The sequence below is a fragment of the Hemiscyllium ocellatum genome, chromosome 4 (assembly GCF_020745735.1).
Source record: "Hemiscyllium ocellatum isolate sHemOce1 chromosome 4, sHemOce1.pat.X.cur, whole genome shotgun sequence".
NCBI classification, from domain to species: domain Eukaryota; kingdom Metazoa; phylum Chordata; class Chondrichthyes; order Orectolobiformes; family Hemiscylliidae; genus Hemiscyllium; species Hemiscyllium ocellatum.
Window position 1 is genome coordinate 84,839,100 of NC_083404.1, and position 26,564 is coordinate 84,865,663.

Consider the following 26,564-nt stretch of genomic DNA (forward strand, 5'->3'; position numbering starts at 1 on the left):
TAGTGAAAAAAAACTGCATTCCAGCAAGTTTCTCCCTAAAAACCCCCAAAGGTGTGGCAGTAATATTTGAAACATTGCCAAATGGCATTACAATTTGTTTTACATAACTTATGTTTGCAAACATCCCAACATGTTTCTATACTAACTGACCTCACTCATAGTGTTCATGTATTGCTGGCTGAGGCTGAACAAATCTCGTTAAACATTGTGGCATATGTCATTTGCACATCCATGACATTTCAGCATATGTGCAGATGATGCAAGCCATTATACTTCACAAAGATGGTTCAGATAGATTCAGGAAAACAGTTTCCAAAGGCACCACATAAGGGTGTAGAGGTGGGGGTTGACAAAAGCTGCTGTCTGCTCCAAGGGTAGATGGCTAGCAACTGTGGTTGTAATTTACTAGTAGAAATAACACCAGTTTCTGTCATTATTACCCCACTATCCTTAACACTAACCATAGTAGTGATAGGGTTGCCAATTCAGACTGAACAGATTCCAGGATGAGTCAGTAGGAATAACATTGCGGAAGGTGAACTGGTTCTAAGGGAATCCTGAGTGGGTAAAACAACCAACTTTAATGCGGCAAATAGGACAAATTTGCAAAGAGGGTGAATATTGATTAGAGTTTAGAAGAAAAAAACTTTATTCACTCTTAAGACCTCAGTATAAGATCTGCGACATAGTTTCAAAGAGAGATAGCAAAAGCTGCAAAGATGGAGAGGGCTTTTTATTTCTCTTTCTCCCGATCTCTGTGTTTGAAGTGATTCGTACCCCCACTCATGCCCATTGTACTTGAACTGACACTTGCTCCTCACGTTCAGTACCTCAACGAAATTCAAGTCCCACCAATCACATTATAACTACTGAAACTCCAGCCTAGATGGTTGTTTTTGTCCAAGCAGGTTTGTATTTGATGTTGCTTCAAGGAAAGGCGGTCACAATGGGAGTTATCGTAACTTCAAAGCTGCTGATGAACTAAAGATTGACCTGTTTAAACTATGTTAAAAATCTCCCAGTTTGGTGGCTTTGGCCACCCAGAGGTTGATGCCAATTGCAGTAGACTTTCAGCCATTTCAGGATGGTTGGTAACCTTAAGAGAGGATGTTAGATGAAGAATCACAAAGCCGCTGATCTACCCTTTTCTGAGCTCTGTGTATCTCTCACTGACCCTGGGCAGTACTTTTTAAAAATGTTAATTCCTGGGGTGAGAATGTCGGTGTCAGGATAGAGGTAGCCTGAATTTTATTCTGTTCTTGTTAAATGATTTAACTATCATACTGTTTTAACTCTTCTCAATAGTGACTGTGATAACCATAGGAGCACCTTCATTGCATGGACTACAGGAGAAGAAGTCAACTTACCACCACCTACTACCTACTCTGAGTAGCATCATAGAGTTATACAGCGTGGGAACAGACCTCTTGGTGAAACTAGTCTGTATTCCCAAACTATACTATTCCCAAACTATACCAGTCTCCTCTGCCTGCGCTTGGCCCATATCCCTCCAAACATTTTTTATTCATGTACTTATTCAATGTCTCTTAAATGTTGTAACTGTACCTACATCCATCATTTCCTCTGGACATTTATTTCACACACGAACCACTCTGTGTCAAATAATTGACCCTCATGTCTTTTTTATAATTTTTCTCTTCTCACCTTAAAAAAAAAACCCAGTATTGAAATTCCCAACCCTAGGGAAAACATACATGCCATTCCCCTTACCTATACCCTTCATGATTTTGCAACCCTCTATAAGGTCACCCCTCAACCTCCTATCCTCCAGTGAAAAATATCAGAGCCTATCCAGCCTCTTCTTATAACTTAAACCCTCTGTTCCTGGCAACATTCTGGCAAATCTCTTCTGACCCCTCTCCAGTTTAATAATATGTTTCCCATAACAGGGGACCGGAACTGGACACAGTGCTCCAGAAGAGGCCTCACCAATATCCTGAACAACCTCAACATAACGTCCCAACAATAGGTAGTGGGAAGTTGTCTTCTTCTCCTGTGGTCCATGTAATGAACGTGTCCCATGGTTATCACTGTCGCTATAGAGAGGGGTTAAAACAGTCTGGTAGTTAAACCTTTTGACACGAACAGAAAAAAGTTCAGCCTAACTCTGTCATAATCAGGTCATTAAACATTTTACAGTTAGTTGGCTGAAAGGTCTTGGTTCCCAAAAACAATGGAAAACAATAACTTAAACTGAAATGGTCGGAGATTCTCACTGGGGCTGAGAGGAGCAGAGTTAATGGTTTGAGCTCAGTATGACTCTTTTTTTTTAGAACTTCAGCATTTGCAACATTTTGGTTTTACATGGAATACAATATTTTGTTTATTCATCAGTGGCAGTGTGTGGAGCAAAATTGGCAGAGAGAGAGAGAGAGATGTAACCTGCTCTTCTGGTACAAATGAAGGAAAAAGATTTGACAAGAGGAGGAATAGTTAAAAGGAAATAAAATTGGAAAAGTACTTTTCTTCAGTTGAAACAATAATCTCATAATTTTCTGAGGTCGCATTCATTATCACACAAGAATCATCTGCTATTGTTGTACAGACCCCAGAGTCTGTTAGAGACCCAGGAGGCCATTTCAGAGACTGCAGCCGATGTCATCAACGACTGGAGGAGCAGCAGAGGAGGAACAAGAAGGAGAGCGAAAGATGAACTCGACTGCAGCAAGATCTTGCATTATATTCAATGTTTCAAAATGGCAACCAAGTGGAGCACACTTTGCACATAACAGGTGAAAAAATACTTTTCGCTGTATTTTTGTGTGACAATAAATCTATTTTAATCTAATTCTGAATGTATATCTGACATCGATTCAAGTTACTTTTATTATAGAGATTGAAATTTTAGAATGCATAAATTACTCATCATCAATAAGACCATCTTGTCAAGTATTAAGCGAAAAATATAATCGTAAGTGAGCTTCGCTCAGAGGCCTTTCAATATGTCAGTGATGCATTAAAATTTCTTTTCATACTAGTCAAGTAACATTTAATTTAACAAGACATAAATGAAATTTTACGCTGACAGAATCATTCTCTCTAAGTATCCAAAGTTTCACATCCTCCCTCATGTGAACTTGCCAGCCAAATTTCGCAAAGTTGAATTAAATAAAAACAAAATAGGGTAGATTCAAATAATATTAATCAGTACTCCTCCATGTTGATTAGATTAGATTACTTACATTGTGGAGACAGGCCCTTTGGCCCACCAAGTCCACACTGACCCGCCGAAGCGCAACCCACCCATACATTTACCCCTTACCTAACACTACGGGCAATTTAGCATGGCCAATTCACTTGACCCACACATCTTTGGACTGTGGGAGGAAACCGGAGCAAACCCATGCAGACACGGGGAGAACGTGCAAACTCCACACAGTCTGTCACCTGAGTTGGGAATTGAATCCGGATCTCAGGCGCTGTGAGGCAGCAGTGCTAACCACTGTGCCACCGTGCCACCCACCGGGGGTAGGAGAACTTAATATCCATCACCAGGATTGGCATGTAGCACCACCATGTGGGCGGCACGGTGGCACAGTGGTTAGCACTGCTGCCTCACAGCGCCTGAGACCCGAGTTCAATTCCTGACTCAGGCGACTGTGTGGAGTTTGCACGTTCTCCCCGTGTCTGCGTGGGTTTCCTCCGGGTACTCCGGTTTCCTCCCACAGTCCAAAGATGTGTGGGTTAGGTGAATTGGCCATGCTAAATTGGCCGTAGTGTTAGGTAAGGGGTAAATGTCGGGGTATGGGTGGGTTGCGCTTCGGCGGGTCGGTGTGGACTTGTTGGGCCAAAGGGCCTGTTTCCATACTGTAAGTAATCTAATCTAATCTAATCTAAAACACTGATTGAAATGGTCACATCCTAAAAGACCAAGGGGATGTGTTGAATCTGCAACACGTGATGAAAGACCTAACAAGAGGGGAAAAAGCACATTTGACCCCATCGCCACCAATCTGCCTGGCACAGATGCATCTGTTCATGGCTGTGCTGGTAAGAATGGCTACCAAAATGTCCTTGTGGAGATAAAGTCCCATTTTCACATTAAGAATACCCTTCATGTAATTGTGTGGTATTATCACAATATTAAATTGGATAGACCTCAAATAGATGTGTACCATTAACAGCAAATTTGTACTCTAACACAATCTGCAACTTCAACCTACCACTTTAAGATCCTTACTGTAGGTAATCCAGATTTCAACTCCATATAGCATTGTGGGAAGGACAATGGCTTTGTAAACTAGGAGTTTAGTCTGGGCCTGTTGGTCATTGTCTTCAAACACCCTTCTCGGAGTCTGGCATAGCTCAGACAGTGTGATATTTCTGCATCAATGTGGACCCTGCAGGAGAGAAGTCTACCAGGCTTTGGGAAATGATCACATTTTCAAGAGGATGGATGTTGATCCTATTTTAGGAGGGGAGTGCTTGATGGATTGCTAGAATCTTTTTTGTGTTAAGGGTAAGGCCTAGGAGCTTATATGCTTTGACATAGCCATCCAAGATGCACTGCAGATCGTTCACAGAGTGTGCTGCAATGGTGTTGTCATCAGCATATTGAAGCTTCAAAATGAAGATGGTGAAGACTTTGACCTTTGACCTTTAAGGTTGAACAGTCTGCTATTCATATGGTAAATGATTTGAAATCCCTTGGGCAAGCTTTGGCCAGTGAGATGGAGGCAATGAAGATGGTGGAACAGGCTGAGTGTAATGGTGCAGCCCTGACTGACCCGTACCTCCATGGTGAAAGTTTCAGACTGCAGTGCACAGTTTTAAGCATTGTTACAGACACGTCATTATGCAACAACCTCAGCATCGTGATGAACTTATCAGGGCAGCCGCATCCTGATAGTTAACTGCCAGGCTATCTGGTGGATACTATGTCAAAGGCCTTAGTTAGGTTGATGAAGGACATGTAAAGCAGTTGTTACTGTACCTGACATTGTTATTGTAATTGATATGCTATGAAGATGCTGTTTGTTGTTCCTCTGGACAAACGAAAGCCACAATGCGATTCAGGGAGTATTTGTTTAGCTAACGACACAATCCATTAGCATGGACATGTGCAAAAGTTTGCCAGTGGTTGACAGAGAAAGAAGCCTCTGCAATTTCTTATTGAAGATGGTAGCATTCAGAGCATCCCTGAGTTCCAAGGGGAGTTCTTCTTGGAGCCAAATTTTCAAGAGCAAAGCATGTACACGTTCATGGAGCTGGGAGGCCACCCTCCTTTAGGATCTCTGCAGGAGTTCCATCAGAACCAGTAGCCTTATTGTTTCTTAGGTTCAATTTGGCACCTTGTACTTCAGCCACACTGGGAGGTTCTCCCTTATCACTTTGCATGGATCTCTGGGGGATTTGATGGTGATTTCCAAGTTAATATTGCTGCTATGGTTGAGGAGTTCTTGGAAATGCTCTCTTCAGTAGGTGTTCATTGCCTCATTGTCCTTGAACAGTTTTCGTCCATCTTTCGAGTGCAGGGGGTTTAGACCACAGTAGCATGGACTGAATACTGCCTCATGTTGCTGAAGAAGCCTCTTGTGTCTGATGCCTGCTGCTGGATTTCCAAGGCCTTATCAGTGCACTATTAGTCTGTAAGCTCCCTCACCCTCTTCTGGACATCAGCCTTAGCTTTGGCATATGCCCTTCTTTCGGTCTTGCAGTTGATGCCATTCTGCCAGTCACAGCAGACTATCCTTTTCTTGGAGATGAGCTGGTCAATTTCAACATCATTCCCATTGAACCAGCCCTGATGGTTTCTGAACTTACACCCAAGGATGTTATTGCAGGTACAGAGAATGAATTCAGTAGTATGTGGGAATCTCCTCTGTATCTAGTTATGCCTGAGGTGGGTTTATAGCAACTGAGGCTTGTAGAGTCACCCAGGCTCTCAATGTTGAATCTTGGCTGTGGCTGCTTCTTCTGAACCCTCATCTTTCTGTGTATTCTGATGGACATTGTGGGGCAGATAAGGCCGTGATCAGTCCAGCAGACATCTGAGTTGATCATAGTCTTGGTGACATTCACATCCCAATGGTCCCTGGAATGAACAATGACATAATCAATCAGATGCCATTTTTTCAAGCCTGGGTGCCTCCAACCTACTTTGAATGTCTTTTTCTGATGGCAGAGTATGTTTGTGATGGTGAGTTTGTACTCAGAGCATTGTGAGAAGAAGGACTCCATTGGAGTTGATGTTGCCAATACCTTCCCTTTCTATGGTACCATTCCAAACATTGTGGCTTCACCCAACCTGGCATCGAAGTCTCCAAGATGAATTATCCTCCCTGGGAATGCTTGACAACAGTGTGTCAAGGTTGGCATGGTAAGTGATTACTTCCTCTGCTGAGTCAAGGCTTTGAGCATAAGCTCTCATAACTCTAATACTTTGGTTATTGGTGAACATCAGGTGAATGGTCATGAACTGGTCGTTGATCCCCTCAGAGAGCTGGTTCTTAGTTGTGAACCCAAACCATGAATTCTGGATGCATCAGTAGCCTTCAATTCCAGAAGAAGGTGGAACTATCTTTCACCTCCTTCAGTTGCCCTTTATCTCCAAGGTGGGTTTCGGAGAGTGCAGCAAGATGGGTCTGGCACCTTTCCAGTTCTCTGGTTATGATCATAGTTCTTCCCTCAGGTTAGTTGGGTCCATCATGGTTCTTACATTTCCAGGCTCCAAAGTTGATTGTTCTTTGTTTCTGACGGCATGTGGATGATCCCTCCCAGTCAGGAGGTTTGAGGCAGGCTATTTTAAATGCACCTTTTCCAGTCCCCTCCCCCACTGGGGTGACCAGAGCAGATCTTAAACAGGGTGCAGCTGCTGAAATGCTCTGGTCCAGAATCAAGATGACTGAATGTGACACCCACCACCTAATGTGTCAGATTATGACCCGGGGCTTCCAGACATCACAATTCTGCCACAGGACTTTTGTCCACAGTGTAGATGGGACTGGTCACTCTGGGAGGATGCCTGTGCGTGACATCGTTTAACGCGAGGAGTCTAGTGCACAGATAGCCACCGCACAGACCTTGAAGCTAGGGCCAAAGCCCAGTGGAATGGAGACAAGGGCGATTGAAGCCTTCCGTCACCTTCGCAGCCATTATGTTGCTCCAATTGATGTTCAGCTATCATCCACCATCTGCTCGGCTGCTGAGGTCTTCATGGACCATGCCTTGTCTGGAACCTCCTCCTTGGCCTTACCATCTTGGGTACCCCTCCCAGTACAAGCCTCTCCACAACAACATGGTAGTGATCCTCAGAGAGGTGCCCCCACTCTGTCATCACCATTGAGCTAATAGGTCAACCCTCATTCAGCAGACAGTGCAAGGGTGCGCCTAGGTGCAGCACCAGGCAGACCTAACAGTGAGGTGACAACCTGGTGAACTGCACAAAGCAGGATTATTTGCTTGCCAAACAGCATAAGCAGCAAATTATAAACAGGCCTTCAGATCTAATGGATCAGATGTAAGCTCTATAGTTCTGCCACATCCAGTCATGAATGGTGGTGAACAACTAAACAACTCAACAAACATGCCCATCCTTAATGATGGTGGAGACTAGCACATCAGTGCAAAAATAAGACTCAAGTATTTACAACAATCTTTGTACAGAAATACAGAGTAAATCATCCATCTCAGCCCCGCCCACAGTGCTGCAGCATCACAGATGCCAGTCTTCAGCCATTTCAGTTCATTCCATGTCAGGAAATGACTGGCTGGTGGGTACAGGTCCTGACAACATTCTGTCAAAAGTAATAACGATATGTACTTCAGAAATTCCTGCGCCAGCAGTCAAACTGTTCCAGTGTAGTTATATCACACATGGAAGAGTGTGGTGCTGGAAAAGCACAGCTGGTCAGGCAGCATCCGAGGTGCAGGAGAATTAATGTTTCAGGCATCAGCCCTTCACCAGGGATGAGGCTTGTGGTCCAAGGAGGCTGAGAGATAAATAGGAGGGGCTGGAGCTGGGGCTGGGGCTGGGGAGAAGGTAGCTGGGAATGTGATAGGGTGATGAAGATTTGGGTGAAAGTGATAGTTTGGAGAGGAGGATGGAGAAGTTAAGTGGGAAGCAAGATGGACAGGTAGGACCTTTCAAGAGTGTGGTGCTGAGTTGGAGGCTGGGACTGGGATAAGGTGGTGGGGGTGGGGGGAGGATGAGGAAACTGGAGAAATCTACATTGATCCCGTGCAGTTGGAGGGTCCCCCGGCAGAAGATGAGGTATTCTTCCTCCAGTCGTCAGGTGGTTAGGGTGTGGTTATGGAAGAGCTCCAGGGCCTGCATGTCCTTGAGAGAGTGGGAGGTGGAGTTAAAATGTTGATGCCACAAGGTGATGGGGTTGGTTAGTGCAGGTGTCCAAGAGATGTTTTCTGAAACAATCTGCAATTTGGCCAGCATTTGCAGTGCTCACTTTAACAGTCGTACAGACTCTACAATGTGGAAGATTGCCCAGGTATATTCTATACAGCAAATTAAAGGCAAATCCAACCTGGCAAATTACTGTCCCATCAGTGTACTCTTAATCATCAGTAAGTGGTGAAAAGTATCATCAACAGAGTTATCAAGCAACACTAGATTATCAGGAACCTGCACTCTGATGCTTATGTCAGGTCCCAGCAGGGCCACTTTGCTTTTGACTTCATTCCAGTCTTGGTTCAAACATGGATAAAAGAGCTGATTTCCAGATATGAGAGCAGCTGCCCTTGTCTTTAAGGCTACATTTGACTGAGCTTGGCATTAAGGAGCCATAGCAAAGCTGGACTCAATGAAAACCAGTGGGAAATCTCTCCAATGGTTGGAATCATACCTGGCTCATAGAAAGATAGCTATGCTTGTTGGAGGTCAGTCATCTCAGCTCCAGGAAATCTCTACAGGAATTCCTCAGGTAGTGTCATAGGCTTGAACATCTTCAACTACTTCATCAATGACCTTCCCTCTGTTACAAGTTTGGAAGTGGGAATATTTGCTAATGATTGTGCAACGTTCAGCTTCATTGTGATCCCTCAGGTACTGAAGCTATCGTGTCCAAATCCAGAAAGACCTGGACAATATCCAGATTTTGGCTGAAAATGGATAGGTAACACTCCCACTACACTGTGCCAGGCAATGTCTGCTTCAGAAAAGGAGAAACCGTGAGCTGAAACTTTGCATTCTGCGAAGTTTATTTCTGCTTGTCCCATTTATGCAACCTCCACATTTCAGCTCATTGTTTACTCAAACTTAAAAGAAGAAAGTTTTGTCAGCAATTCATATCCAATTCCTCTCTCTGCAGTTCACTCATGGATAATAAGCAGAGGAGAGGTACTTAATCAGGGAGTTTGACATATACATGCATTAATGTCAACACTATCTTCAACATAATGTCCAACCGTGTGCCTTTTCAATGTATTGCCTATTATTAGCTGTACCGGCGACTTTAGGAACTGCAGGCTGAAATTTTTCTGGGGCAACAGAGGTCCAAAGGAGATGACCTCATTTCGATGAGCAATGAAATCCTGAGACCACACTTTGCTATCAGCAGTCAATTCAGTGGCTGCCTCTGAGGCTGCTGTCCTATTAATTACAGCGTTTGATGCCGAACAATTGCCAACCAATGCTGCAGGATACGTGCACATAAATGACCATGACCTGCTCTGTCATGACAGGAAGGGTGCTGGGAGTGTTGGGGTCAGTCAGACCTTGGTAATTGAAATGGATGCAACTGTGGGTGGGTGGTGCCTTTGTTATAGTGGTGGCCATTATCATGGGGATGCCCACCTCAGAGCCAGGAAATACTCAATAATGGGGGCCTTTTCACAACAGTGCTCCCCTGGTTTACCTTTGCGTCTCCATTTGTAATGGCAGGTCCCTTTCCTGTTGCTGGCGCAATGCTATGGTGCAGGAAGACATGAGGCACATGACCTGATGCCTTCCTATTCCAAGGTCAAAAGTCACACGACACCAGGTTATTGCCCAACAGATTTATTTGAAATCACAAGCTTTCAGAGCACTATCCCTTCCTCAGACTTCACCTGATAAAGGGACAGCGCTCTAAAGGCTTGTATTTCAAATAATCCTGTTGGACAATAACCTGGTATCATGTGGATTTTGACTTTGTCCACACTAGTCCAACATTGGCGCCTCCACATCATTCCTTTTCAAAATTCCTACCTCCAGGTTCCTACTGACAATTCTATTTTGAGTGTAATTCAAAAGCAAAACTAGCAAGCATTGCTAATAAGCTGTACAAATGTTAAGCCATAAACCTGAGTTTATTGTCCAATGCATGACCTTGCAAAACCTTTAGGGTCATGTTGTATAGCCACCTTGAAAGTGAAGTGGGTAATCCATCATAATTGAAAATTACTAATAATACATTCGCACGGTACCAGCTCAAACACTTCCTTAACATCCATTGTCAACCAAAAACAGGAAGGTTTGGTTAGCTTGAGCTCTAATATTTCCAGATATCCAACACTTTTCTACCTATTGTTGATATCTCTACACTTGCGGTCTGTCCAGTAACAAATTACATCTCAAATTAACTAGTTATTTCTGCACCTTCAGTGTAATTAGTAACGAAATTAGCCCAGTTAGGTGTACACAGAATTCAACAATGGGTGCAAATAGATGGTGGCCTTGATCTTTGATTGTGCTGCGCTAACATGTCAGGAACTATGATGATGTGTGAAGCTCCATTGTGCTACAAATGGAGTGCACAGATATTTTGAATTAGAAGTACCGCACCTGTCATATTGGAATGCGCCAATCTGTAAACAATCAGAATTATTTGAATCAAGGAATGAGTTATGTAAATAAAGGTCCTAAACCTATATTGTTATTTTGTGCATGGGGCTTGACAAAGGTTCTCCATTGTTGACAACATTCAGGGTCATGTCCTAGGCCCAGGCATCTTCAACTCCTTCATAAATCTCTCAGGACAAGAAGACCCAGTTGCAAGGAGAGAAAATGCTAGAGATTATAATTATCTTCACAGACATGATGGACCATTAAGGTCTGATCCACAGTGTATCTTCGGAAGGCTACCCTAAAACGTTATTTTTGCCACCTTTATTTTGATCAGCTTCTGTCAACTGCAGACTTCATCTCCCTCTGTAGAGCAGCTAGAATGACAAATACTACAGTGAGACTTCCACATCTGTGGCAGCAGACAGTGTGAAATGAGGTCAGACTGCATGTCGGCAGCTTTGCACTGCTGCAGTCTATTCTTTTCCATGCAATATTCCTGAAGGAGTAGCAGGAACAATAATCCACTTAAAAGTAGCTGAAATGAATTAATTTGTATATTCTTCAGAAAAAGCTGGTGCCAAATTACAATGCAAACACTATCAGTGATCTCGTCACCAGCTATCAAATAGAGCGTACTGTTTTATTTATTTGTGTGGGTTGTAGTAATTGAGATGTACTTTGGAATCAAAAGGATAATTTTCTAACTTTACACATCTAGAAGTGAGCATTGGCTGCTGGAGCTGTATATCAGAAATGTTACTGTATGTAGCTTGCCATTTGCGATATGTGACCATGTTTCCAATCTTTTAGTCATGAAAGGGGTGTGTCCCACCCACATCAGAAGTGACTCCTCATTTGTTATTAGGTATTGAGGAACAAACTTGTTAGGACGTTATATATGGATTCCTTATTTTAGAATATTGTCAATTGTTTTCTCATTAGTTATAAGTTTCTGGTCAGCAGTTTCTTCTTCTGCTCCTACATGTCGAGAGGTTATTGCTGGGCACTGGAGGCAAAGCACCAATAATTTACACACAACATGAAAATCGAGAAATTGGTAAACCTTTACAAAGATGTCAAATTATTTCAAGGAGACAATCTGGGAAGATTCGTTTTGGATGAAAATAATTCCAAGGAAATCTAAGGTTCTTTAAGAGTGAGAGGGAGCGAATGCCCAAACTCACTCCAAATAGGCTACATAATATAATTGCAAAGAACTTCTACTTTCTGCATTTCAAGTGTTGTTTCATGACCAAAGTGCTGTTGCACTGAGCGACACACTGCCTGAAATATGCAAAAGAGATAATCATGATATCAGTCAACGTAGAATACTGATTGGATGGAAGTGATGCCATTGTTAATTTGAAGACTCCAGTTAGTACGCTCTCTTAACTTTACGTATTAAATGTGCATTCAGCAGCAGGAAGGACCCACTACAGCTATTGCTTTTAGATCAGTTGTAGATGATTTCTATTGGTCATCACTGAAACTGACTTGGTGGATGTGCTTGGGTTTGTGAAGTTTCTGAAGTGCATGGCGAGTGGTGTGAGTCGTGATGAAGATCTCATTCTGATCACAGCCCTGCTTCCCTATTCAGTAACCATTTTAACTTCTTACTGTCTATTGTAGTGTTCACTTCATCACAATGTTAAAATAAAAGGCATAAGAAAATAAATATACATATGCAAATTTAATATGTACAAAAATTAATTAATTCCATGTCCGAATTCTCTTATCACTATCCTAGTATTATCTCAGTCGTTCCAGCAGACTGCCGGATGGGGGGGGGGGGGGGGGCATGGCCTAGTAAGATGATCTTGAGCAGCGGGAATGCTTGACATCACACTACACCAGTACAACCTGGGCAACAGCAACAATATGGGCTGGTTGACTGATGCACAACCTACTGTAATAGAAGTTGAGATGTCAGCCATCAGACAAGTGCAAGGTGTTTGGGTCCACAAATACAGTAAAAGGTTGCCACTTTGAGAAAAAAATGGACTTCAAGTTCTGTGTGAAGCCTGTGCCATGTTGGCAACAGATTTGTCTTTGACAGTGACTACACTCTTCAGCTAGGCCTGATAATTCACCGATCACATCATTGTGCATGTCCATTGGTCTCTTTCAGTAGGTCACTCAATCAAACTCCTTTGGAGATGCTGGTGTTGGACTGGGGTGTACAAAGTTAAAAATCACACAACACCAGGTTATCGTCCAACAGGTTTAATTGGAAGCACACTAGCTTTCGGAGCGACGCTGATGAAGGAGCGTCGCTCCGAAAGGTAGTGTGCTTCCAATTAAACCTGTTGGACTATAACCTGGTGTTGTATGATTTCAAACTCCTTTGATTGTCTTCCTGAGGACATGTGAGACCTTGATCTCCAGTAAGCTGGTACTTGTGCTAACCTCTCTCTGGTCTTGTGACAGCTCACTCAGGACCACTGTCTTGCCATATGCAGATCACATCTTTAATCCACCCTTCAAAGTTTGGGAGAAGATTTGTAGCTCGGGTGCTCGTTGTTGTGGTTCTGTTCGCCGAGCTGGGAATTTGTGTTGCAGACGTTTCGTCCCCTGTCTAGGTGACATCCTCTGTGCTTGGGAGACTCCTGTGAAGCGCTTCTGTGATCTTTCCTCCGGCATTTGTAGTGGTTTGAATCTGCTGCTTCCGGTTGTCAGTTCCAGCTGTCCATTGCAGTGGCCGGTATATTGGGTCCAGGTCGATGTGCTTATTGATTGAATCTGTGGATGAGTGCCATGCCTCTAGGAATTCCCTGGCTGTTCTCTGTTTGGCTTGTCCTATAATAATATAATTGTCCTAGCTTGACTTGTCCCAATCGAATTCATGTTGCTTGTCATCTGCGTGTGTGGCTACTAAGGATAAGTGGACTTGTCGTTTCGTGGCTAGTTGGTGTTCATGGATGCGGATCGTTAGCTGTCTTCCTGTTTGTCCTATGTAGTGTTTTGTGCAGTCCTTGCATGGGAATTTGTACACTACATTGGTTTTGCTCATGCTGGGTATCGGGTCCTTCGTTCTGGTGAGTTGTTGTCTGAGAGTGGCTGTTGGTTTGTGTGCTGTTATGAGTCCTAGTGGTCGCAGTAGTCTGGCTGTCAGTTTGAAAATGCTCCTGATGTATGGTAGTGTGGCTAGTCCTTTGGGTTGCAGCATGTCCTCGTTCCGTTGTCTTTCCCTTAAGCATCTGTAGATGAAATTACGCGGGTATCCGTTTTTGGCGACTCCATTGTGTAGGTGTTCTTCTTCCTCTATTTGCAGTTCTGGTGTACTGCAGTGTGTTGTGGCCCTTTTGAATAGTGTCGTGATGCAACTTCTTTTGTGTGTGTTGGAGTGGTTGCTTTCGTAGTTCAGGACTTGGTCTGTGGGTGTGGCTTTCCTGTATACCTTTGCGCTGAATTCTCCGTCAGGTGTTCTCTGTACCATCACATCTAGGAATGGGAGTTGGTTGTCCTTTTCTTCCTCTCTCGTGAATCGGATTCTTGTGAGTGTGGCGTTGATGATCCGGTGTGTGTTCTCTATTTCTGTGTTTTTGATGATTACAAAGGTGTCATCCACATATCTGACCAGAGTTTGGATTGAATTTGCGGTAAGACTGTTTGTTCTAATCTTTGCATTACCGCTTCTGCTATGAGTCCAGAGATGGGTGAGCCCATGGGTGTGCCGTTGATTTGTTCATGTCTTTGGTTGTTGAATGTGAAGTGTGTTGTGAGGCACAGGTCCAGTAGTTTGAGTATGCCGTCTTTGTTGATAGGTTCAATGTCCTGTTGTCTGTTCTGTATGCCCAGCAGGTTGGCTATTGTTTCTCTGGCTAGGGTTTTGTCGATAGAGGTGAACAGTGCCGTTACATCGAATGAGACCATGGTTTCTTCCTTGTCTATGTGTATATTTCTGATGATGTCCAAGAATTCCTGTGTTGATTGTATAGAGTGTCTGGATCCGCTGATCAGGTGTTTCAGTTTCTGCTGTAGTTCTTTAGCCAGTTTGTGTGATGGTGTCCCTGGTAGTGATACTATGGGTCTGAATGGGATGTCTGGTTTGTGCACTTTAGGTAGTCCATAGAATCTGGGTGTGTTGTTGCTTTCAGGTTTCATTCTTTGTAGGTCAAACCTGGTTATCTGTCCGTTTTTTGTAGATTCCTCAGTGTGTTGTTTATCCTATTGGTGAATTGTCAGGTGGGGTCAAACTCCCTCTTTTGGTAAATATTGGTATCTGCAAGTAGTTGTTGTGCTTTTTAGATGTACTCTGCTTTGTCCAGGATGACCGTCATTCTGCTTTTGTCTGCTGGTAGTATGATTATGTTCTTATCATTTCTTAGTGATTTTAGTGCTTCCCTGTCCTTGGTGTTGAGGTTATGTGTTTGTCTTTTCCTTGTTATCAGAGGTACGATACTTTGTCTCACTGTTTGTTGTGTCTCTTCTGTCAGTCCATTGTTCCTGAGTGTGCATTCTAATGCTGCTAGGAAGTCAGAACAAACAGACTTACCGCAAATTCAACCCACACTCTGGGTCAGATATGTGGATGACACCTTTGTAATCATTAAAAACACAGAAATAGAGAACACACACTGGATCATCAATGCCACACTCACAGGAATCTGATTCACGAGAGAGGAAAAAAAGGACAACCAACTCCCATTCCTAGACGTGATGGTACAGAGAACACCTAATGGAGAATTCAGCGCAAAGGTATGCAGGAAAGCCACACGCACAGACCAAGTCCTGAACCACGAAAGCAACCACCCCAACACACACAAAAGAAGTTACATCAAGACACTATTCAAAAGAGCCACAACACACTGCAGTACACCAGAACTGCAAAAAGAGGAAGAAGAACACCTATACAATGTATTCGCCAAAAACGGATACCCCCGCAATTTCATCAACAGATGCCTACGGGAAAGACAACGGAACGAGGACATGCCGCAACCCAAAGGACTAGCCACACTACCATACATCAAGAGCATTTCTGAACTGACAGCCAGACTATTGCGACCACTAGGACTCATAACAGCACACAAACTCTCAGATAACTCACCAGAACGAAGGACCCGATACCCAGTATGAGCAAAACCAATGTAGTGTACAAAATCCCATGCAAGGACTGCACAAAACACTACATAGGACAAACAGGAAGACAGCTAACGATCCACATCCATGAACACCAACTAGCCACGAAACGATACGACCAGCCATCCTTAGTAGCCACACACGCAGATGACAAGCAACATGAGTCCGACTGGGACAACACTACTATTATAGGACAAGCCAAACAGAGAACAGCCAGGGAATTCCTAGAGGCATGGCACTCATCCACAGATTCAATCAATAAGCACATCGATCTGGACCCAATATACCGGCCACTGCAACGGACAGCTGGAACTGACAACCGGAAGCGGCAGATTCAAACCACTACAAATGCCGGAGGAAAGATCACAGAAGCGCTTCACAGGAGTCTCCCAAGCACTGAGGATGTCACCTAGACAGGGAATGAAATGTCTGCAACCCAAATTCCCAGCTCGGTGAACAGAACCACAACAATCCACCCTTTAAAGTGTGTGCAATGTCAGTGTTTGAGGTGATAGCTGTGAATGTGAGATTGAGTGATGTTATGGAGCGAAAGACAAGTGAAATGTGAAAAAGTGCATTAGCTATGAACATACTATAATCTTCAATGGCTTCAGACCCCATCTCTGGCCATGGTTTCATAGTTTCTTCAGTATTGACAGGTAAGCATCATCTCCTCCATGTAATTTTGCATGTCTCCTGCTCGATTCTGCAGCCGCCTGTGCGTATACCACCTTGTCTCACACGAGGGAAGAAAATATCTCATTGCATGTGGTCTCAGTGTTGTACTTGGCATGCTTGAATAACTGACAACTTGCCCTGCCAATGAAGACATGGCACCGTGAGGTGGCGAGATCAGTTATGGTTGATAAGAGATCTTTTGGTTGCTAATTAAAGCATGGAGTGCACTGATCACTATCTGAGGTTAGTTATAAGGGTTGTGGTATTTAAAGATGAATAAATGAGCCTGACAATACATGTGAGATCATTAAACTTTTAGCAGTACTATACCCAGTTCCTCAAGGCTAAGCATTGATTGTGAAGGCTATCAGCTCACCATTACCTTTCGGTCATCCTGTAGAGTCCCAGCAGTAGTGAATGTTCCTGCACTCAACTTGCACCAAGGCTTCCATGTGCTGTGATGGAGAACCATGGAGCATGTTCCCTGTTCTGTTGCAACCACTACTTAGTATTCTTCCTGATCAGAAGGACTTCTCAGTCTCAGCCAACACTCGCTGCAGCCAACTTGTATTTCCCGTGATTGCGGTGTGCACCGTCTTTAAGTAATGCAGGCAAGTTTTTAGGAAAGCACTTTAACTTTTAGTGGAACAGACTCATTTTTTGTGGTGCTAACCTCAGCTCAGCAGGGAGTCCAAATTAATGTAAGCAGATATTCAGTAGTCTTTCTGGCTGGAGCCTACAATCGAGATAATGAGCAAAAGATTTACATGTTGCCTGCATCAGAAGGAATGGGTGCAGGTTAATCATGCATAGCAATTCCTGTGCACATTTTCAAAGCTGATGAAATTGATTATTATAGACAGCAGATGGAGAGCAACTAGGACACAGTTCAAACCCAGGTCCTGGTGATGAAAAGGCAATGTCTAATCAACTGCACCATCTAATCTTCTATATATAAACAAATTTCAATTTAAAATGCCTGTTCAAAGGATAAAACATCAAAATGCACATGTTGAAGGAATAATGTTTAAGTCTGTTGCCAATATTACGATGGTCTAAATTCAAACAAGTGTGATTATTTTGCATTCAATCCATCTGCTTGATTTGAGTAAGCCTATTGGAAAAGGTCAGAAAATGCCTTCTTGTTCGAGTGGAAAATCTGTGGAGTCAAAGCTGACAGTCAGAGCAACAGCCTGTCAGTTCCAGCAGAGGTGACTGCATTCGAAGTTTCACACAATGTGACAGATCAGTGTCATTTCCTCTTAAACTAAACTGTCAACTCAATTCTTACCCCTTTATTTCCGTGTAACAAATGGAACTGCAGACCTAATGCGGACAAATAGGTCTTTCAAATATGGATGCAAGGCTGAAGGGTGGGACCACACTTACCTGGATTCAATCACATCCATTCTTTCAGAGCCAGAGGAGAACTACAGTAGCATCTCTTCCTGTTCCCACTCCATTTCCTCTGGGATTTCCCATGGATCTAATCTTGGTTCCTCCTTTTGCTCATCTATCTGTTAGTTGTCAGCAATTTCATTTGAGCCATGACACTGTGTTTTCCACATGTACCCTGATGATACCCATCTTGATGTCTTCTCCATCTTTCCTGACTCATTCTTGTCCCTTTCTCTCTCTCTCTCTCTCTCTCTCTCTGTTTGACAGCTTGCTAAGAAGCCTGCATTGCATGACCAGGAATTTCTGCTAATTAGCTATTGAGAAGAAAAAAGCTGTTGTCTTTGAGCACAACATGAACTATGTTCTCACACCACTATTGCCATTCCTCACCCTGGCAATGACCTGAGACTGAACCAACCTTCTCACAATGTTGGCATCATATTTGATTCCAAGATGAAGTTTCTCTTGAACAACACATACAGCCCTAAAATCATAGTTCTGTCCAGTACTGGAGCAAACCCATTGGTCTGATTCATCCTTGCCGACCAGATAGCTTAAATTAATTTAGTCTCATTTGTGAGCATTTGGACCATAACCCTCTAAACCCTTCCTATTCATGTTCCCATCCAGATGTCTTTTAAATGTTGTAATTGTATCACCCTGCATCATTTCCTCCAGCAGCACATTCCACGCATGCACCACCCTCTGCACGAAAAAGTTGCCCCTTAGGTTCCTATTTAAATCTTTCCCCTCTCACCTTAAACTTATGCCCTCGAGTTTTGGACTCCCTGACACTAAGCAAAATACCTTGTCTATTTACCCTATCCATGCCCCTCATGATTTTATAAATCTCTACAGGGTCACCCTTCAGCCTCCTACACTCCAGAGAAAACAGACCCAGTCTATTTCGCCTCCAATTCTGGCAATATTCTTGTATGTATTTTCAGTGCCCTTTTAAGTTTCACATCTTTCCTAGAGCATGGTGACCAGAATTTAAGACATATTTTCAATGTGTAATATCATCTGACTTTAACCTTACCTCAGTTTATTACTGCTGAAGCCCTTATTCAGATCTTTGTTACCTTTAAATTTAATGACAATGCACACACCCAGCCAGCACCCCACATGTTATAGTCTGTAAACTTCAGATCATACAAAGTTTTGTTGCTGCGTCCTAAGTCACATCAAGTCTCTCATGCATCATTCCTATGCTCACTGACCTATACTGACTTCCAATATTTTGATTTTAAAATTCTCATCCATGTTTTCAAAAGCTTCTATGGCCTCAACCCAACTGAACTCTGCTCCTTCAGCCTCCTCACTTTCACAGACCTCTAAACTTTACCTATTCTAGCATTTTGAATATTTCTGATTAATTAATCCAGCACTGAGTCTGTGGATTATCTCAACTTAATAACAATTTCCTCCCTCTATTTCTCTGTTTTTATAATTTCCTTTCCACATTTACAATATTCCTTATGCTATCACCTCAGCCAAGCTTTTGATCATCTGGCCTAATATCTCTTCAAGTGGCCCACTGTCAAACTTTATTTCATAATGTTTCAAAATCATAACTTGAAGAATTATTATATCAGAGGAACTATATAAATGCAATTTGTTACTGTTGTAAACTTTCAGGCCAAAGGTACCTTTTAAAATAGTGAAATAAATAATGGTTTTATTTTCTGTATTTTAATTATAGACTGAGATGGGGAAAAAAACTGAATGATTTTCTCATTTTTTGAAGGCAAGTAATCTGACACTCATTGTGAATACTGTTTACACAGCTGCTAGTTCAGGCAGGCTAGCTGGAGCCGAGGGGTGTATACAAATGACTATTCAGCTGGCAACCCAAAGTTGATTGGTCCATGGATCATGACCAGTTATTAATGACAAAGGCCTGTTAAGAACTACATGATTGGTTCTCAGGTAACTGAACAGCTTGGGGCTGTGAACAAGACAGTGAGAAGTCTTCAGATTTCTAACAGGCCAGGAACTCTCTGTTCTCTGCAGTGAAAGTACTTTAAGCCTGAAGAAAGCAATAAATATATTTATTTTTACTTCAGTTGCTATAAGTTATAATTTTAAACCAATGAATCAGAGATCTTTTATAAGTGTGAACATGTTGGTAGGCTTAACATTTTCATGGAAAAGATTAAAGCAGTACAGAATGAATTTAATAGGTTAGGTAGAAGATTTTAAAAAACCTTTAAAGTAGTAACGCCAAACTCAAATGAGGGAAGAAACAAAAGGTTAAAGGTGATGAATCAGTTCCTGAAGAGCTGGTGTATTATTCAGGGATTCAGGTTTTTGGACAATTGGAATGTCCTTGGGGATAGAAAAGACCTGTTCAAAAAGGATGGATCTAACTGAAACTGGAAAGGGACCAATATCTTAACAGGGAGATTTGCTCAATCCATGAAGGGAGACTTATGGATTGAGACAAAAAAGAGCCAGTAGTAACTCTGAAGAACTAAATTGCATTTATTTTAATGCAAGGGGTCTTAGAAGATAAGACTGATGAACTAAGAACATGGGATTGAGACTTCATAGCTATTACAGTAATTTGGCTGAGAGATGGGCAAGACTGGCAGTTCAATATTCCGCGTTTTAGATGCTATAGGAAGGATAGAAAAGAAGGCAAGAAAGGAAGGAGTGTGGCAATTTTGATTAAGGAACACATTACAGCTATAACTAGTGAAGATATTTCTGCAAAATCATTCAGTGAATATATATGGATAGAAATTACAAATTACAAAAGAAAGATCACTTTGATGTGATTGTACTACAGGCCCCCCAATAGTAAGAAGAAAATTGAGAAACAAGTATGTAAGGAGATCTCAGATTAATGTAAACATAATAAGGTTATAATAACGAGGAACTTTAATTTTCTGCACATTGACTGAGGCTACAATAGTGTTAAAGTTTTGGATACTGAAGAATTTGTCAAATGTGTTCAAGAAACTTTTCTTTTTCACTATGTGGATTTTCCTATTAGAAAGGAGGAAAATTAGACCTTCTTTTGGGCAATAAGGCAGGACAGGTGACCGAAGTAAAAGTGGAGGAATACTTTGGGTCTAGCGATCATAATTCTATTAGTTTAAAAGTGGTTTTTGAAAAGAATAAGCCTTTGGTAAAAGTTAAAGATTTTAGTTGGAGTAAGGCCAATTTTAATGGTATGAGACAAGAACTTCCAAAAATTGATTGAAGTAGACTGTTCACAGCTAAAAGAATATCCGACAAATGGGACGCGTTCAAGTGTGTGATGACGAGAATTCAGAGGCATTTTGTTCCTGTTACAGTGAATGGTAAAGCTGGTACGGTTAAGGAACAATTGATGGATAAATATAATTAGGTTCTAGTCAAGAATAAAAGAGAATATCATTTTAGATATAGACAATTTGGTTCAACTGCATCTCTTAATCAATACACAGAGTGTAGAGGCATTCTGAAGAGAGAAATCAGGAAGGCAAAGAAGGGATATGTGCGAGCATTGGCAGATAAGGTTACGGATAATTCAAAGAGATTCTACAAATACATTAAGAGCAAAAGGGTAACTAGAGAAAGTGTAGGACCTCTTAAAGATCAAGGAGGTCATCTTTGTGTTGAACCCCAGGAGATAGACAAAGAAATGGAGTCGAGAGAATGCAGAAAATAAACGTTGATGTTTTATAAACAATCCATATTCCAGAAAAGGACATTTGGAGGTCTTAAAGAATATTAAGGTGGATGAATTTCTGGGACCTGATCTATTGTAAGCCAGAATATTATGGGAAGTAAGAGAGGAAACTGTGAGAAACATTGCAGAAATATTTGCATCATGTATAACTATGGGTGATTTGCCTGATGACTGGAGGGTTGCTAAGGTTGTACCTTTGTTTAAGAAAGGTTGTAAGAGAAACTGGGGAACTACAAACCTATGAGTCTGACTTCAGCTGTGAGTAAATTCTTGGAGATGATTATAAAACATTTAGAGAGGTAAAAATTGATTAGGAATAAATCAGCATGGTTTTGTGCAAGAAAATTCATGTCTTGCAAACTTGTTGGAGTCTTTTCAGAAAGTTACTAAATAGACTGATGAGGACAATGCAGTAGACATTGTTTATTTGGATATTAGTAAAGCCTTTCACAAGGTTCCACATGGTAGACTAATTTGTAAGGTTAGGTCACATAGTGTTCAGAGTGAGCTTGCTAATTGGATACATAATTAGCTTAATGGCAGGAGGCAGAGAATAATGGTAGAGGGTTGCTTTTCAGAGTGGAGACCTGAGACCAGCGGTGTTGCATAGGGATCTGGACTTGGTTCTCTTCTGTTTGTCATTTATATAAATGAGTTGGATGAGAATATAGAAAGCATCATTAGTAAGTTTGCAGGTGACACCACAATTGGTGGCATGATAGACAGTAAAGAAGGTTTTCTAAGGTTACAAAGGGATCTTGATCAAATGGGTCAATAGGTTGAAAAATGGCAGATGGAGTTCAATCTGGGTAAATGTGAGGTACTCCATTTTGGTACAACAAGCAAGGGTAGGGGTTAATCAATTATTGGTAGGGCCTTGGGTAATTTTGTAGAACAGAATGACCTCGGAGTGCTGGTGCATAACTCTTTGAAGCTTGTGTCACATACAGACAAGGTGGTTAAAAAGGTGTTTGGCATGCTTGCCTTTATTGCTTAGTCCTTTGAGTATAAGAGTTGGGAAGTCATGTTGAGGTTGCAAAGGACATTGGTGAGGCCTCTTGTACTGTGTCCAGTTCTGGTCACCCAGTATAAGGAATGCTATTATCAAGCTGGAGAGGTTTCAGAAGAGATTAACCAGATGCTGCTGGGTATGGAAGGTTTTAATTATAAAAAAAGGCTGGATAGGTTGGACTTTTTTTTACTGGAGCATAGGAGGATGAGAGACGACTTTATAAAGATTCATAAAATGATGAGACGTGTTGATAGACTTAATATTGATTATCCTTTCCTGAGGATGGGGGTTTCAAGATTGGGGGCACATTTTTAAAGTGAGAGGAGAGAGATTTAAAAAGACATAAGAGATAAATTTTTTATATAGAGGGTGATTTGTGTTTGGAATGGATGCCCTGAGGAAGTGGTGGATATAAGTACAATTACAACATTTAAAATGCATTTGGATGGATACATGAACAGGAAAGATTTAGAGGGATATGGGCCAGGAGCAGGCAGGTGGGACTAGTTTAGTTTGGGATTACATTCAGCATGGAATAGCTGGATCGAAAGGTCTGTTTCCATACTGTATGACTCTATGACTCTATAAGTCACTTTTACAAACCAATGAAAGCATTCAGAGAAGAAAGATTGAGAACCAGCATTCTTATCAGCACAAGAACCACCTCAGCAGATTCTGCGAAAGGAAAACACTAATCTGCTTTCCCAGCTCTCCCTCTATCCATAATACCTTTTTACATTTTTCAATGCTTGTCCATGTGTGTGTGCGTGTGTGTGTGTATGTCTGTGTGTCTGTGTGTGTGTGCGTGTGTGTGTGTGTGCGCGCATCTGTGTGTGTGTGTGTGTGTGTGTGTGTATGTCTGTGTGCCTGTGTGTGTGCATGTGTGCGTCTGTGCATCTGTGTGTGTGTGTCTGTATGCAAGTGAGCGTTTATAAGGCATTAATGTTTAAATCAGCAGAATTCCATGCCTATGGTCTGAATTGTTTATGTGTAGCTAGAGAGCTTTTATGGTTCTGAGAGTATCAGAGCTTGATTTCCAGCAGCTCCCCTAGTGAGGCAGAGAAGATAAAATTTGGTGAAAACAAACTATAACATGTTTAAAACATGAAAATTATCTCTATCTTCATGATAAGATTTGATGTGCTATAAATATGAAAGTAATTTGTCAAGGCTTGTAAGTGTGTTTAATAGTAATTATGAAGTAGGTATACCATTAAAAACTCAATTATGTCTCATTCAATGATGTGTAACTCCTTCAAGATTTCAAGTGTTTTTGCAATGGGATAAAAACAGTGTTGGAGAGACTTAGCAAGACTGGCAGCAGTTGTGGAAACATAAGGAAAGTTAATGCTTTAAGTCCAAAATGACTCTTCTTTGGAACTGAAGTAAGAGGTAGAATAGTGGTGACTTTTATATTGTAGGAAAATGTGCTCAGGAGCAAGTAGAACAGAATAGAAGGCCAGAGGAAGATTAGAGGGCAATGGTGTTTAGAGATTACAGCTGTCATAGGGCAGAAGACCAAAGGCCATGGTTATGATTGTGGAGAGTTAGGTCCAGTTCAGGCAATAATCATAATTTTTAATGGCAGAACTCAAAACATTAACTCTGTTTCTCTCTCCCCAGATGCTGCCACATCCATTGGATTTCTCCAGCACATTGATTTTACTTTAGATTTTCAGCAAATGCAGTATTTTGTTTTTGTTTTGACATAGAAGTGGACTTTATCATGAATTGACTAATAGTTGGGGTTTACACTCTCGAGGACCTTTAACAGTTCCCCTCCAGGAACATACAGAATCATGGAAGGAAGTTTCTGGATTTTTACCTTATTCTGCAAATATGTGGACTCTGAATGTTGCTTCTACCTTGAGTGGAATAATCGCATGAATGCTGAAAGTTTCACCATCATTACAACTGCAAACACCAGGGCATAGTTTTTCAATGACACTGAATTACAATTAGTAACAAAGCCATCAGCAGCATTTTGTACTCGGATCACATCTTTAACAAAGTGCAATATCCCAAGGCACTTCACAAGAGCATTAAAACAAGCAAAGCATGAGGCGTTAGAGAAGGGAATGTAGAGTCAGATGACCAAAATATTGGTTAAATAGATAGGATTTAAGAATAGGTAAGAAGTTACCTTTTACAAGATAAGTGTAGACAAAAAATAGAGAAGAATAGGGAGGATATTGCAGAGTGTGAGGTGAGGCAACTGAAATGATAAAGACTGATGTTGGAGCAATTATAATTGAGAACATACAGGAGACCAGAATTAGACAGATATCTCAGAGGGTTGTAGGACTGGATGAGATTACAAAAATTAAGGAGGGACAAGGCCATGATTTGGAAAAATAGATGAAGGATTTTGAAGAAAAGGCGCCATTTGACTAGAGGCCAGGTTAGGCCAGCAAGAACTATCTTGACAAGGGAATAGGATTTGTTCCAAATTACAATATGAGCAGCTGAGATTTGGATGACTCTTGTTTTTGGAGGGTAGAATATAGGAAACCAGTCAGGAGTGCCTTGGGCTGGTCAAGTCTAGAGGAACCAAAGTCATAAATGAGTTTTCAGCAACAGATGAGATGAGATACACAGCAAGATTAGTTGATGCTATTTGGTGGAAATAGGCAGTCTGAGCTCAGGCACAAATATGAGCATAGATGTTGAAATGTGATACCACAATTCTTGAAGAGACTGGTTTAATCTCAGGCAGCTGGTAGCAAGAGGAATGGAGCCAATATCTAGGAAATGGGATTTAGAGTGTAGACCAAGAGCAATAGCTTCAGAATTCCCAATATTTATCTGGAGGGATTTTCTGCTCATTCTGTACTGGATGCTAGATAAACAGCCTGATAATTTTACAGCACTGAAGGAGTTTGGAGAGACAGTGGTGAAGTAATGTTGGTTTCAGCAGTGTACATGTTAAAACTAATACAGTGATTTCAAGTGATGTTGCCAAGTCACAGCCTGTAGATGAGAAACTGAACTGACCAAGGTATCACAGGTGACAGTGTGGGAGCAGGTAGAGAAATCTTTGCAAGTGGTTCTCAGTCATGTCTAAACAATAGTTGTGCAAATGTAGGTGTCACTGGCTGGGCCAATATTTATTGCCCATCCCAACTTGCCCTCAAGAAGGTGCTGATGAGCTACTACCATGAACCACTGCAGTCCATTTAGCGTGGGTACATCCACAATGGTGCAAGAGAGGGAGTTCTAGAACTTTGACCCAGCCACACTGAAGAAATTATAACAAAGTTCCAAGTCAGGATGATGCCTGCTTCCATATTGCCCATATTGTCATCCCGATCCCCCCCTCAGTTGACACAAAACACTCAGAGACACAATATGGTTTTATCTCCTTCATCTTTATTCCGGGCCCTGGAGGGAGAGAGACGATTGCCCTTGTGCAGAGGGACATGCGTTCTCGGTCTTCTCTCTTGATCAGCAATTTCTTAATGAATTATGGAGTCATTTTACAGGAGGAGCATCCAGATAAGGCAACATACATATTGATTGGGTAACCATTACAATCAGCGAGTGCCAGTAGTAACGATTAAGTCATCTACTATTGCACAATGAATGACTGGCTTCACATAATGAATACTTTTCCAATCTGTTAAACTGACCTCACATACTGAATGACACTGCATTTTGTTAAATGGCTCTATATAATGAATCCTTGTTAACCCATTACCCTTGCCTCCAGCACCCCATTGTTAACTGTAAGTTCTTATCTGATCTGAGTCATGCTCACCTGAACCTCTTGTTTCACAAAACTCAGAACTTAACTCTTTCCCTACCTGCTCATACTTTATACACATTCTTATTCTCTCCTTTTATCATTTCATGATAACTGATGGCATTACCACTTTTCATAAGACTCCGACAGCCAGTATTTAAGCAAGTTATAAACACACAGCATACAATGATTATAACAACAAAAATTACTAGTCTGTTACAGTAAATAGAATTTG